This window comes from Nicotiana attenuata, unplaced genomic scaffold (genome assembly GCF_001879085.1).
Source record: "Nicotiana attenuata strain UT unplaced genomic scaffold, NIATTr2, whole genome shotgun sequence".
In the NCBI taxonomy this organism is placed as follows: domain Eukaryota; kingdom Viridiplantae; phylum Streptophyta; class Magnoliopsida; order Solanales; family Solanaceae; genus Nicotiana; species Nicotiana attenuata.
Genome location: NW_017671853.1, coordinates 58,007 through 71,058, shown reverse-complemented (window position 1 = coordinate 71,058; position 13,052 = coordinate 58,007).

Genomic DNA, 13,052 nt, shown 5'->3' with positions numbered 1-13,052 from the left:
TACCTGAAAGACGAGCACAAGAGAGACACCTTACTCCCTCATCTAGGGAATAGAAGCGGTCATGCCATTTGAAGTCAGAGAACTCAGTCTAAGGTACTCTCACAAAATCGGCAACAACAACGACGAGAACAGAAGGCAAGACCTCGACGAGGTCGAGGAGTGACGAGACATGGAGTATATAAGGATGGTTGCTCAGAAACAGCAAGCAAAGCACTATTACAACAAAAAGGCGAAGGTTCGACTACTCAATGCCGGGGATTACATACTCAAAGACAAAAGAAAACAGGGATCCATGAGAAAGCAAATTGGGAACAAACTAGGATGCACCGTACAAAATTGTAGGCAAAGCAGACAAAGGCTCGTTCCAATTAGAAACCTATGGAAGGGAAGCTACTACCAAACAATTGGAACATCAGCCATCTCAAGTACTTCAACTTCTAAGAAACAAGAAGTGCCCCGTAAGTCGTACTCTTTTTTCCCTTACTTGAGTTTTGTCTCAATAGGGTTTTCTCAATGAGAGTTTTAACGAGGCGATGAATGGATACTTTGAGTTAGAATATGTCACACCTCCTTTTTTACACACCTATCCCGAAGGATAGTGTATAAGGGAGTTTTTCCAATTAAAGTGATATTATTCGAAATGGGATTATTTATTTATTCAGAGTCGCCACTTGGGATAGGTTTGGCTTTTGGTGTCCCAAGTCACCGGTTTATTTTGAATCCCAAATGGAGGAAATTTTTGACTTTCCAAGTGAAGTCTGCAAACCAGAAATTCTTGAGTAAGGAATTCTGTTAACCCGGGGGAAGGTGTTAGGCACCCCCGGGTTCCGTGGTTCTAGCACAGTCGCTTAAACTATTATATTTGGCCTATTACCTGATTCTAACACATGTTTCAACCTATAGTGCAATTTTAAATTATTTACCGCTTTTATTTAATTTTAAGGAGAATTGCAACGTTATTAAAACATATCTCGAACCACGTTACATAAATGCACCCGTGGTTTTTGATATATTTTAACATCGTTGGGGCTTGGATTTGTGTCACATAAATGCGCACCCGAGTTTAGGAAAGTAAAATTATTAAAGAACGCGCCTAAAGTGACTAACGCGTTATTAACTTTGCGGGAGGCCATGGACATTCGCTAAATGGCACGTCCCGAATTCTAAGGATAACAGGCCCAAATGTGTGTATTAAAACAGGCCTGCCTTTTATTTGTATTTTCAAATCCTTTAATTCTCTTTTTCCTTTTATTTGTTTTTCTCTCTTTTTCTTTTTTCAATTTTAAAACTAAACTAAGATTAAACCTCAAAGTTAATTCAACTACCTAATTAAGCTACAATTAAACTACTACCAATTTAAAGAAAATTAATAAACCTAAAAACTAAAATTAAAATCAAACAAAACAAATCAAAGTTTCTTTATGATTTTTTTGTATTTTTTTATAAAAGTTTAATTACTAATTAGTCTAAAAATATGTAAAATTAAATCCTAAATGCTCATGTAATATTTTTGTATTTTTTATGAATTATCATGCACACACAAATAAAAATACACGCAAAAAATACGCAATTAAATCCCAAAAATAAAATAATAAAAGAAAAATCCTAATTTTAAGAATTCTATAGGAGTAATTCATGTGAGGCAAAAATCACGTGCTCACAGCTGCCCCTCTTTGCTCGGAGACACGAAGGGTTTTCGGGCAAAGATAAATGAGCAATTATGAGAGATTTTTGCCTGCTGGCACTCCATGAGAAGAATTTTTGAACAACGTCTGACCGAACCCTGCTTCAGAGGTTGCCTACATATCCTTGGCTATAAAGGAATCAGGTCAGTGTAGTTCTGGAAGGTTTGGTAGCTGGGACTACCAGGAGCTGTGATTTCACTGCTATTGCTGCTGCTACTGCTTGCTGACCTCCTTATTACACCAAAAAAGGAAAATCAAAGCTAAGCTAGCTATGCCTATCAACTATGAGTTACAAGATTCCTATCTATAAATCTCTTGAAGCTCGATCTTGAGTCTTAGCTGATTTTGTTGTAGACTCCGATCTGAATCTTGATGCTCGCAAGCTGTAGGTGTCGGTTCTTTCTTCAGCATTGGGTCAAAACGGGATCGGCGGAGCTTGTGACTTCAATAAAATTTTGAGCAATCCGCACCTTTATTCGCTTTAACATTTTGAATTCATCTCTTTTTGTTCTTTTCTTCTTTTCTTTATTCTGGATTGAGACTCATTCCATCGGTTGTCTCGCACCCCTGTTCCTTGATGCTAGACCTGCTCAGGCACCAAAACAAACAAACGAACGGAATTTTCTGCCCCAATTTTCACTAGGAAAATTTCGTGAGTTATTTGTGACAAAGTCTGAATCATTATTTTTCTTTTTTCTTTTCTTTTTTTTTCATTTTCTATGATAGAACCTTGCTCTAAAGGCGCAACTCAGGGATTGGGGCCCTAATGTTGGCAAAGGAAAAAACGCTCAACTCAGGGGTTGGAGCCCTAATGTTGACTAAAGGGAAAACGCTCAACTCAGGGGTTGGACCCCTAATGTTGGCTAAAAGGAAAAACGCTCAACTCAGGGGTTGGAGCCCTAATGTTGGCTAAAAGGAAAAACGCTCAACTCAGGGGTTGGAGCCCTAATGTTGGCTAAAGGGAAAAAACGCTCAACTCAGGGGTTGGAGCCCTAATGTTGAACGCTCAATTCAGGGGTTTGAGCCCTAATGTTGGCTAATGGGAAAACGCTCAACTCAGGGATTGGAGCCCTAATGTTGGCTAAAAGGAAAAACGCTCAACTCAGGGGTTGGAGCCCTAATGTTGGCTAAAAGGAAAAACGCTCAACTCAGGGGTTGGAGCCCTAATGTTGGCTAAAAGGAAAAACGCTCAACTCAAGGGTTGGAACCCTAATGTTGGCTAGGGGTTGGAGCCCTAATGTTGGCTAAAGGAAAAAACGCTCAACTCAGGGGTTGGAGCCCTAATGTTGGCTAAACCAAGTAACAGGTTGATATTGTGAATTCTAAAATATCCTTTTTTTGGGATTCTTTTGTTATCTCTTTTTTCTCTTTTCTTTTTTTTTTTCATTTTTGATAAGATGCAGGAAAGAACTTGGAGGAAACTTCCCTTTTGCATTGATTATTTGCTACAGAGGTGTTTCAGCACTTGCGCGTTTCTTTTCTTTTGGCTGCACCTGCTTTTGCGCGGTTGCCTTGGATTGCACCTGTTTCAATTTTCAAACAAAGAACAATTGTTAGTTTGAAACGGTGGTTGGTTTTGTGGCCTTGATTGCTTGATCCCGGCCTAGCTTCTGTTGAGAACCTCTGCTACTTGCTGGTTTTGAAGATTCTTCTCTCTTTCAAACCGGATGGCTCATCTTGCAGGATTTCATGACAACACGCCCCCGTGGGGCTCCGGCCTTTCACTTTATTCTGCCTTTACGACCTTTGTCCTTGACTTTTTGTTTTTCTCTTTCAATAGCTTTGATTTCAAAGCATTCGCCATCATGGCCAGTCGGGATTGACTTGATGCACCCGCTGAGGCTGGGTACTTTTCTTTAGCTTTTGTTAGGGGGCGCCCTGTAAAGCCAGTCCTGCCACCTTTTCTTCGTAATAGTTTCGGAATCAGCGTTAGACCGAAAGGGATTCAAGGAAAAGGTAAGCAAGAAGATGAATTTAAAGAGAAGCGTCCCTTTCGGGGGGATGAGAAGGACTTATATGGGGGTGCATGCAAGCTTCAAATAAACATAACATACTTCTTGGACTGGATGCCCGACCCTCACAAACTTTCCCAACTTCTCGTAAACTCAATGACCCTGGTCTCAAAACCAGGGAACCTTGCCAGGACTCTTTCAGTGGTGGGAGATGTCTTCTCTTCGGCCGACGGCGCCCTTTGCGAGTTTTCGCCAATCGACCTCTCTCATTTCTCTTCTCACCGTCGCCCGATAGTGCTCTTTACGAGTTTTCACTAAGCAGACTCTCTCATTTTCAATTTCTCTACTCACTGTCACCTTATGGTGCCCGTAGGTTTTCACCGATAAGACTCTCTTATTTTATTTCTCTCAATTTGATTGCATCAGATTCCAACAATGATGTTTTCAATTCCCACGCCTTTGCCAATTGATCGGAAGGACTTGGACAAGGTTTTTGGGTAAAAAGAATCTTGGATGGAATTACAACTTTGGAACCGTTTTGGTGGGCTCATTGCCGAGCCATTATATCATCTGCCCCAGATTCATTTTTTGGGGAATTGGGATTTTTGTTTTGGTGTGACTGAACCCCAGAGAGAGGCTGCCTACGTATCCTTTCGGAATCAAGTCAGACGTAGTTCAGGAACCATTTGTTTTTGGTTGTTTTTGTTTTTGTTTTGTTTTGTTTTTCTTCTTTTTTTTATTTTTCTTTCTTTTTTTTTGTTTTTTTTTTGTTCTTTCTTTTATTTTCTTTCCAATAGTACTTTCGGGTTCCAAAGAGGGCAACCAAGGAAGGGTAACTGGCTCAAAGGGTTTGCGAAAGATTGATAGTGTTTGGATAGCGGGAATGAAAGCCTTCGTCATCTCAATTGAACAATGTCGTCACCGCAGAGAATCTAGACATAGTACCTTTTTACTGCATCCGCATTCACAGCTGCTTCGGGATCATTGCCTTCGATGTCTCCCAGATACAATGCTCCTCTCGGCAATATCTTTCGAATGATGTACGGACCTTTCCAATTAGGAGCAAATTTTCCTTTTGCTTCCTGATGATGCAGAAGAATGCGCCTTAACACAAGTTGTCCCACTTCAAAATTCCTGGGTCGTCTTTCTTGTTATAAGCGCGGGCCATTCTTTGTTGGTACAACTGCCCGTGACAGACCGCGGCCATCCATTTTTCATCAATTAAAGACAACTGTTCCAGACGAGTTTTGACCCATTCACTATCCTCGATTTCTGCTTCAACGATTATCCTGAGCGAAGGGATTTCTACCTCTGCGGGTATAACAGCCTCGGTTCCATAGACCAAAAGGTATGGGGTAGCTCCTACCGATGTGCGCACTGTGGTGCAATATCCCAGTAATGCAAAAGGCAACTTTTCATGCCATTGTCTGGAGCTCTGAATCATCTTTCTCAAAATCTTTTTGATGTTCTTGTTTGCTCCTTCAACGGCACCATTGGCTTTAGGTTTATTCCCAAATGGTTCCAACTCTCGATTTATTTCCCTAGAAACCTCTTCTTCATCATAATCTGGTTCTTGGTTCATTATTTCACAGTTAGACCTCATGTTTGGATTTGGGCATGAAGTCCGCAAGCATGTCATGTTATTTAAAGCCGCATTATTAGAACTGAAAAGAAGAAAAAATAGGCAAATCAGAAGAATAAAGAGAAAAATGAACCATGAAATATTGATTTCATTTCTTGGAATTTGAAGATAACAGGGTTTACATTTGGAAATTAAAAGACAGGAAACTAAAGAAAAAATCCGAGTTACACCCTAGAATAACTCGCGATGCAGAAAAAGTGGCAGGATAGGTCTACCGGGACTCCCGCCTGATTGGGAATGGCGTAGCCTTCCAATTCTGCAGCTTGGCGTTTGGTCCCATATACAGCACCTCAGCGGTGCTGGAGCCCTCTCCTGCCTCACATATCTCTTCAATCTCTTCGGCCGTAAAGGCCTCATCCTCTTCTTCTTCATTGTATTTTGGCTTAAGAAAAGTCTCGTACAGATGTGGCAGTGGCTGTGGCAAGACCTATCCCTCTGTCTTTCTCTCATCTGCCCACTCTACATCATCTGGGGTGGGGTGAAAACCTATCCCGAAGAACTTTTCAGTTGTTGGCAGGGTCGCTGGTTCAGATATTCCTTGCAGAGCTTTTCCAAGTCCCTTCCCTGGCTGGAAACCATGTCTGATCATTTCTTTGGCCACCATAATCGAGGCATTGGATAGGAAGGGTTGGGGGCACGGGTTTCCTTCTTCATGTTGGTCCGCCACCACAATTTCGAATGCTTGGTAAACTATGTGTTCACTGCCTTCCCTCGCTTCTAGGCATGGGACAGATGGGTCCCGATAGATTGACTGTTTATCCTCTCTATGAACCACGATCTCCTGATCCTCGTGTTCAAATTTCACCATTTGATGGAGGGTAGAAGGTACAGCTCCTGGAGCATGGATCCAAGGACTTCCCAGAAGAAAATTGTAGGATGTGTCTAGCACTTGGAAAGTCACCTCGAAGTCCACCAGGCCAATGGTCAAGAGTAGGTCAATTTCTCCAATGGTGTCTCTTTTGATACCGTCAAAGGCTCTCAGACAGACATTGTTGGGACGAATCCTTTCAGTACCGATTTCCATACGTTGTAGTGTGGAGAGTGGGCAAATGTCCACCCTAGAACCTCCGTCTACCATGACCCTCTTCACATAGTATCCCTCACATTTGACGGTTAAGTGCAATGCTTTGTTGTGAGCAGCTCCTTCTGGAGGGAGGTCATTTTTGCTTAATGAAATCTGATTGACAGCAAAGAACCTTTTCGCCATCCTTTCTAGTTGTTCCACCGAGGTTTCAACTGGCACGTATGCCTCATTCAGAGTTTTCATTAAAACCTTTTGATGCTCAGGAGATTTCATCAGCAATGACAGCAAGGACACTTATTCGGGACACTTTCGCAATTGATCGACCACCTCATAGTCGGCCATTTTCATCTTTCGAAAGAAAGCTTCTGCTTCCTCATCACTCACAGGTTTCTTAGGCTGGAAACGCCTTCTGGCGGCATTGTTTACCTCTTATATGTTTGAATACTTCTCAACGGGAGCATTTTCTGGAAGCTCTCCCAAGATCTCTTTTCCTTTATACGTAACCACCGTCTGATTATAATTCCATGGCACTGCATCAGGGTTCATCATAGGCTTCTGTGGTACGCGTCCAATAACCACTGGCTCATTCAGCCGAGGTGGTTTAATTGTCCCCCGCACCACATAGGCTTGCTTGGGTACGTACACTTGTGTTCCCTTTTTCACTTCCAATTTCTTTAGAGGGCTCACAATCAGCTGCTTTTCTTGGCGGCATCGTGGGACATAGAGAATTCCATTTTTGGGAGGTATCGCTTCTGTTCTTGTTTCAGCTGTCTTTTCTGGTTCTGTCTTAATGACTTTGTTCTTCTTCTCCCCTTTATCTTGCTTCGGGGCAACCTTTGGCTTTCTTTCTGCATCAGCAATAGCAATGATGGCCTTTAATGCCGGATCAAACTCTTTATCCTCACAGATCATTCCAATCATTGGCCCATTGTTGTGGGCTGGCAATGGATTGTTAGTCACATTTTGGGACCTCCNGTGTCCGGGAGTAGTTTAGGAAGTGGGCGTCTATGCTACCATGATATATATATATATATATATATATATATTTATCTTCATTCTTCATTTCATTTTTAGTAGAAAATGCAAGAAAGAGTTGGGGGGGAAAACTTCCTTTTTGGTTGGTTCCCCGCTGCAAGTTGTTCCAACATTTGTGCCTTTCTTTCCCTTTTTGGTTGCACCTGCTTTTTGCTCGGTTGCTTTGGATTACACCTGTTTCAAATTTTCAAACAAAGAACAATTGTTAGCTTGAAACGGTGGTTGGTTTTAGCTTGAAACGGTGGTTGGTTTTGTGGCCTTGATTGTTTTTGATCACTTGATCCCGGCCCAACTTCTTTGATGAAGATCTCAACTGCAACTATTTTCTCCCTGAGGATCGATTCATTTCAGGCCCTGGAGAACCTCCGATTTTTCAAGACTTTTCCATGATGGTCGGTCGGTGGAACTCAACTTTCAATTTTATTTCGCCTTCGTAGGCCTTTCCTTTTTGATTCTCTTTTTCTTTTTCTTTTTTTTTCTTTTCTTCGAAACACTGGGGAACTTTTGGCTCCTCAAACTTTGCTGTAATGGCTAGTCGTGCGGGACTTAACCTTATCCAACTTTATTTTGCCTTCGTAGGCCTTTTATTTTTGACTTCTTTCTTCCAACTTCAATTTCAGTGCATTTGGGCACCTTGGCTTTTCAAACCTTTGCCGAGACGGTTAGCCATGTGGGAATCAACCTTTTCAGCTTCATTTGCCTTTATATGCACTTCAATTTGATTTTCTCCTTCCAAGAGTTTTGATTTTGAAGCATCGGCCGCCATGGCTAGTCGGGATTGGCTTGGTGCACCCGCTGAGGCTGGGTACTTTTCTTTAGCTTTTGTTAAGGAGAGCCTTGTAAAACCAGTCCCGCCACCTTTTCTTTGTATTAGTTTCGGGAACAGAGTTAGACCGAAAGGGATTTCAAGGAAAAAGTAGACAAAAGGCAAGAAAATGAATTTAAAGAGAAGCGTCCCTTTCGGGGAGAAAAGAAGGACTTATCTGGGGTGCATGCAGGCTTCAAATTGACATGACATGCTTCATGGACTGGATGCCTGACCCGCACAAACTTTCCACACTTCTCATAAACTCATTGACCCATGTTTCAAATCCAGGGAATCTTGCCAAGGCTCTTTCAATGGTGGAATATCTCTTCTCTTCGGCCGACGGCGCCCTTTGCGGGTTTTCGCCAATCGACCTCTCTCATTTCTCTTCTCACCGTTGCCCGATAGTGCTCTTTACGAGTTTTCACTAAGCGGACTCTCTCATTTTCAATTTCTCTACTCACTGTCGCCTTATGGTGCCCGTAGGTTTTCACTGATAAGACTCTCTCATTTTATTTCTCTCATTTTGATTGCATCAGATTCCAACAAGGGTGTTTTCCATTTCCCACGCTTTTGCCAATTGGTCGGAAGGACTTGGACCAGGTTTTTGGGTAAAAAGAATTTTGGACGGAATTACAACTTTGGAACCATTTTGGTAGGCTCATGGCCGAGCCATTATATTATCTGCCCCAGTTTCATTTTTCGGGGGAATATGGGATTTTTGTTTTGGTGTGACTGAACCCCAGAGAGAGGCTGCCTACGTATCCTTTCGGAATCAAGTCAGACGTAGTTCAGGCAAAACATTTGTTTTTGTTGTTTTTGTTTTTGTTTTTCCTGTTTTGTTTTGTTTTCTTTTTTCTTTCTTCTTCTTTTCATCATTTTTTCATTTTTTCTTCTTTTTTTTCCATTTTCTTTGCCTTTTCTTCCCTTTTTTTTCTTCTTTTTCTTCTTTTTCTTCTTTTTTTTCTTTTTTTTTTCATTTCATTTTTCAATAACACTTCCAGGTTCCAAAGAGGATAATCAAAGAATGGGAGCCGGCTCAAAGGGTTTACAAAGGGTTGATAGTGTTTGGGTAGCGAGAATAAAAGCCTTCGTCATCCCAATTGAACAAAGTCATTGCTGCAGAAAGCCTAGACATAGTACCTTTTTACTGCATCCGCATTCACAGCTGCTTCGGGATCATTTCCTTCGGTATCGCCCAGATACAATGCTCCTCTCGGCAATATCTTTCTGATGATATATGGACCCTTCCGGTTAGGTGCAAATTTTCCTTTTGCTTCCTGATGATGAGGGAGAATGCGCCTTAACACAAGTTGTCCCACTTCAAAATTCCTGGGCCGCACCTTCTTATTATAAGCGCGGAACATTCTTTGTTGGTACAACTGCCCGTGATAGACCGCAGCCATCCGTTTTTCATCAATTAAGGTCAACTGTTCCAGACGAGTCTTGACCCACTCACTGTCTTCAATTTTAGCTTCAACAAAGATTCGGAGAGAAGGGATTTCTACCTCCGCAGGTATTACAGCCTCAGTTCCATAGACCAAAAGGTATGGGGTAGCTCCTACCGATGTGCGCACTGTGGTGCGATATCCCAGTAATGCAAAAGGCAACTTTTCATGCCATTGTCTGGAACTCTGAATAATTTTTCTCAAAATCTTCTTGATGTTCTTGCTTGCTGCTTTGACGACACCATTGGCTTTAAGTTTATTCTCAAATTGTTCCAATTCTCGATTTATTTCCCTAAAAGCCTCTTCTTCATCATATTCCGGTTCTTGGTTCATTACTTCACAATTAGACAGCGTGTTTGGATCTGGGCATGAAGTCCGCAAGCATGTCATGTTATTTAAGGCCGCATTATTAGAACTGAAAAGAAGAAATGAAAGAGAAAAGCAAAATCAGAAAGAGAGATGAATGATGAAATATTGATTTCATTTCTTGGAATTTGAAGATAACCGGGTTAATATTTGGAAATTAAAAGACAAGAAACTAAAGAAAACACCCGAGTTACACCCCGGAACAACTCGCGATGCAGAAAAAATGGCAGGACAGGTCTACCGAGACTCCCGCCTGATTGGGAATGGCGTAGCCTTCCAATTCTGCAGCTTGGCGTTTGGTCCCATATACAACACCTCAGCGGTGCTTGAGCCCTCTCCTTGCTGAACCATGTGGGTTTCATAGAGTATCTTTCTCATTGCCCCACATATTTCTTCAATCTCTTTGGCCGTAAAGGCCTCATCATCCTCTCCTTCACTGTACTTTGGCTTGACAAAGGTCTCGCATAGATGTGGCAGTGGTTGCGGCAAAACCCATCCATCATTCTTTCTCTCATCCGCCCACTCTACATCATCTGGGGTGGGGTGAAAACCTATCCCGAAGAATTTTTCAGTTGTAGGTAGGGTCACTGGTTCAGATATTCCTTGCAGAGCTTTTCCAAGTCCCTTCCCTGGCTTGAAACCATGTCTGATCATTTCTTTGGCCACCATAATCGAGGCATTGGATAGGAAGGGTTGGGGACACGGGTTTCCTTCTTCATGCTGGTCCGCCACCACAATTTCGAATGCTTGGTAAACTATGTGTTCACTGCCTTCCCTCGCTTCTAGGCATGGGACAGATGGGTCCCGATAGATTGACTGTTCATCCTCTCCATGAACCACGATCTCCTGATCCTCGTGTTCAAATTTCACCATTTGATGGAGGGTAGAGGGTACAGCTCCTGCAGCATGGATCCAAGGCCTTCCCAGAAGAAAATTGTAGGACGTGTCCATGTCTAGCACTTGGAAAGTCACCTCGAAGTCCACCGGGCCAATGGTCAAGATTAGGTCAATTTCTCCAATGGTGTCTCTTTTGATACCGTCAAAGGCTCTTACACAGACATTGTTGGGACGAATCCTTCCAGTCCCGATTTCCATACGCTGTAGTGTGGAGAGTGGGCAAATGTCCACCCCAGAACCTCCGTCTACCATGACCCTCTTCACATAGTATCCCTCACATTTGACGGTTAAGTGCAAGGCTTTGTTGTGAGCGGCTCCTTCTGGAGGCAAGTCATTTTTGCTGAATGAAATCTGATTGACGGCGAAAAATCTTTCTGCCATTCTTTCCAACTGTTCCACCGAAGTTTCAGCAGGCACGTATGCTTCATTCAGGGTCTTCATTAAAACCTTTTGGTGCTCAGGGGATTTCATCAGCAATGACAGCAAGGATTCTTGTTCAGGGTACTTTCGCAATTGATCAACCACCTCATAGTCGGCCATTTTCATCTTTCGAAAGAAAGCTTCTGCTTCCTCAGCACTCACAGGTTTCTTAGGCGGGAAACGCCTTCTGGCGGCATTGTTCACCTCTTCTATGTTTGAATACTTCTCAACGGGAGCATTTTCTGGAAGCTCTCCCAAGATCTCTTTTCCTTTATACGTAACCACCGTCTGATGATAATTCCATGGCACTGCAGCAGGGTTCGTCATAGGCTTCTGTGGTACGCGTCCAATAACCACTGGCTCATTCAGCCGAGGTGGTTTAATTGTCCCCCGCACCACATAGGCTTGCTTGGGTACGTACACTTGTGTTCCCTTTTTCACTTCCAATTTCTTTGGAGGGCTCACAATCAGCTGCTTTTCTTGGCGGCCTCGTGGGACATAGAGAATTCCATTTTTGGGAGGTATCGCTTCTGTTCTTGTTTCAGCTGTCTTTTCTGGTTCTGTCTTAATGACTTTGTTCTTCTTCTCCCCTTTATCTTGCTTCGGGGCAACCTTTGGCTTTCTTTCTGCATCAGCAATAGCAATTATGGCCTTTAGTGCCGGATCAAATTCTTTATCTTCACAAATCATTCCAATTACTGGCCCGTTATTGTGGGCTGGCAGTGGATTATTGGTCACGTTTGGGACATCCTCATCCCTCAGCCTTATTTTTCCATGTTCTATTAAGTTCTCCACCGCTCTCTTCAGGGTCCAACAGTCATTTGTATCATGGCCTTCTGCCCCTGAATGATATGCACATCTGACACCGGCTCTGTAGGCAGGCGATGCTGGGTTATGCCTTGTTTGAGGGACCGGCTGCAGTAGACCCATTTGGACAAGTTTTGGGAATAGATTAGAGTAAGATTCACCAATTGGAGTAAAAGTTTGCCTCCTGGGTGGCTCACGGGGAGGAAAGTTATTCTGTGGAGGACGGGGATTATAGTGGTTTTGGTGGGGAGGCTGATTTCTTGGGAATGGAGCTTGGTTTCTATTGGCATGTGGCTGCGGCCGAGCAAAGGGTTGAGCATTCATGACCGCATACGGTTGAGGAGCATAAGCCATGTCATGGTGAGGGTAGTAATGTTGAGGGGTTCTTTCCGAGAACATGGGTCTAGGAGCGCGGTGTCTTCTTGCACCCGAGGCCGCCATGGATGTTTCTTCTTTCTTCTTACCTTTGGCCATTCCTCCAGACCCGCCTTGAATGGCTTGGGAGGTTGCTCTGATAGCGGACTGGCTCAAAATTCTACCCATCTTCAATCCATTTTCCACCATTTCACCAATTTTAATAGCTTCTGCGAACGGTTTACCCATAGCTGACATCATATTTTGGAAATAATCAGCTTCCTGAGCTTGAAGGAACACCGTGACCATTTCGACCTCGTCCATTGGAGGCTTTACTCTCGATGCCTGCTCACGCCATTTGATTGCATACTCCCTAAAGCTCTCCGAAGACTTCTTTTTCAGATTTGCCAACGAGTTCCGGTCTGGAGCAATGTCTATATTGTACTGGAACTGTCTAACAAAGTCTCTCGCGAGGTCGTCCCAGATGTGCCATCGAGAGATATCTTGATCCATATACCACTCGGAGGCAATACCCACCAAGCTTTCCCCAAAGTAAGCCATGAGCAATTCTTCTTTTCCTCCAGCCCCACGCAATTGATTGCAGTATTTCTTAAGGT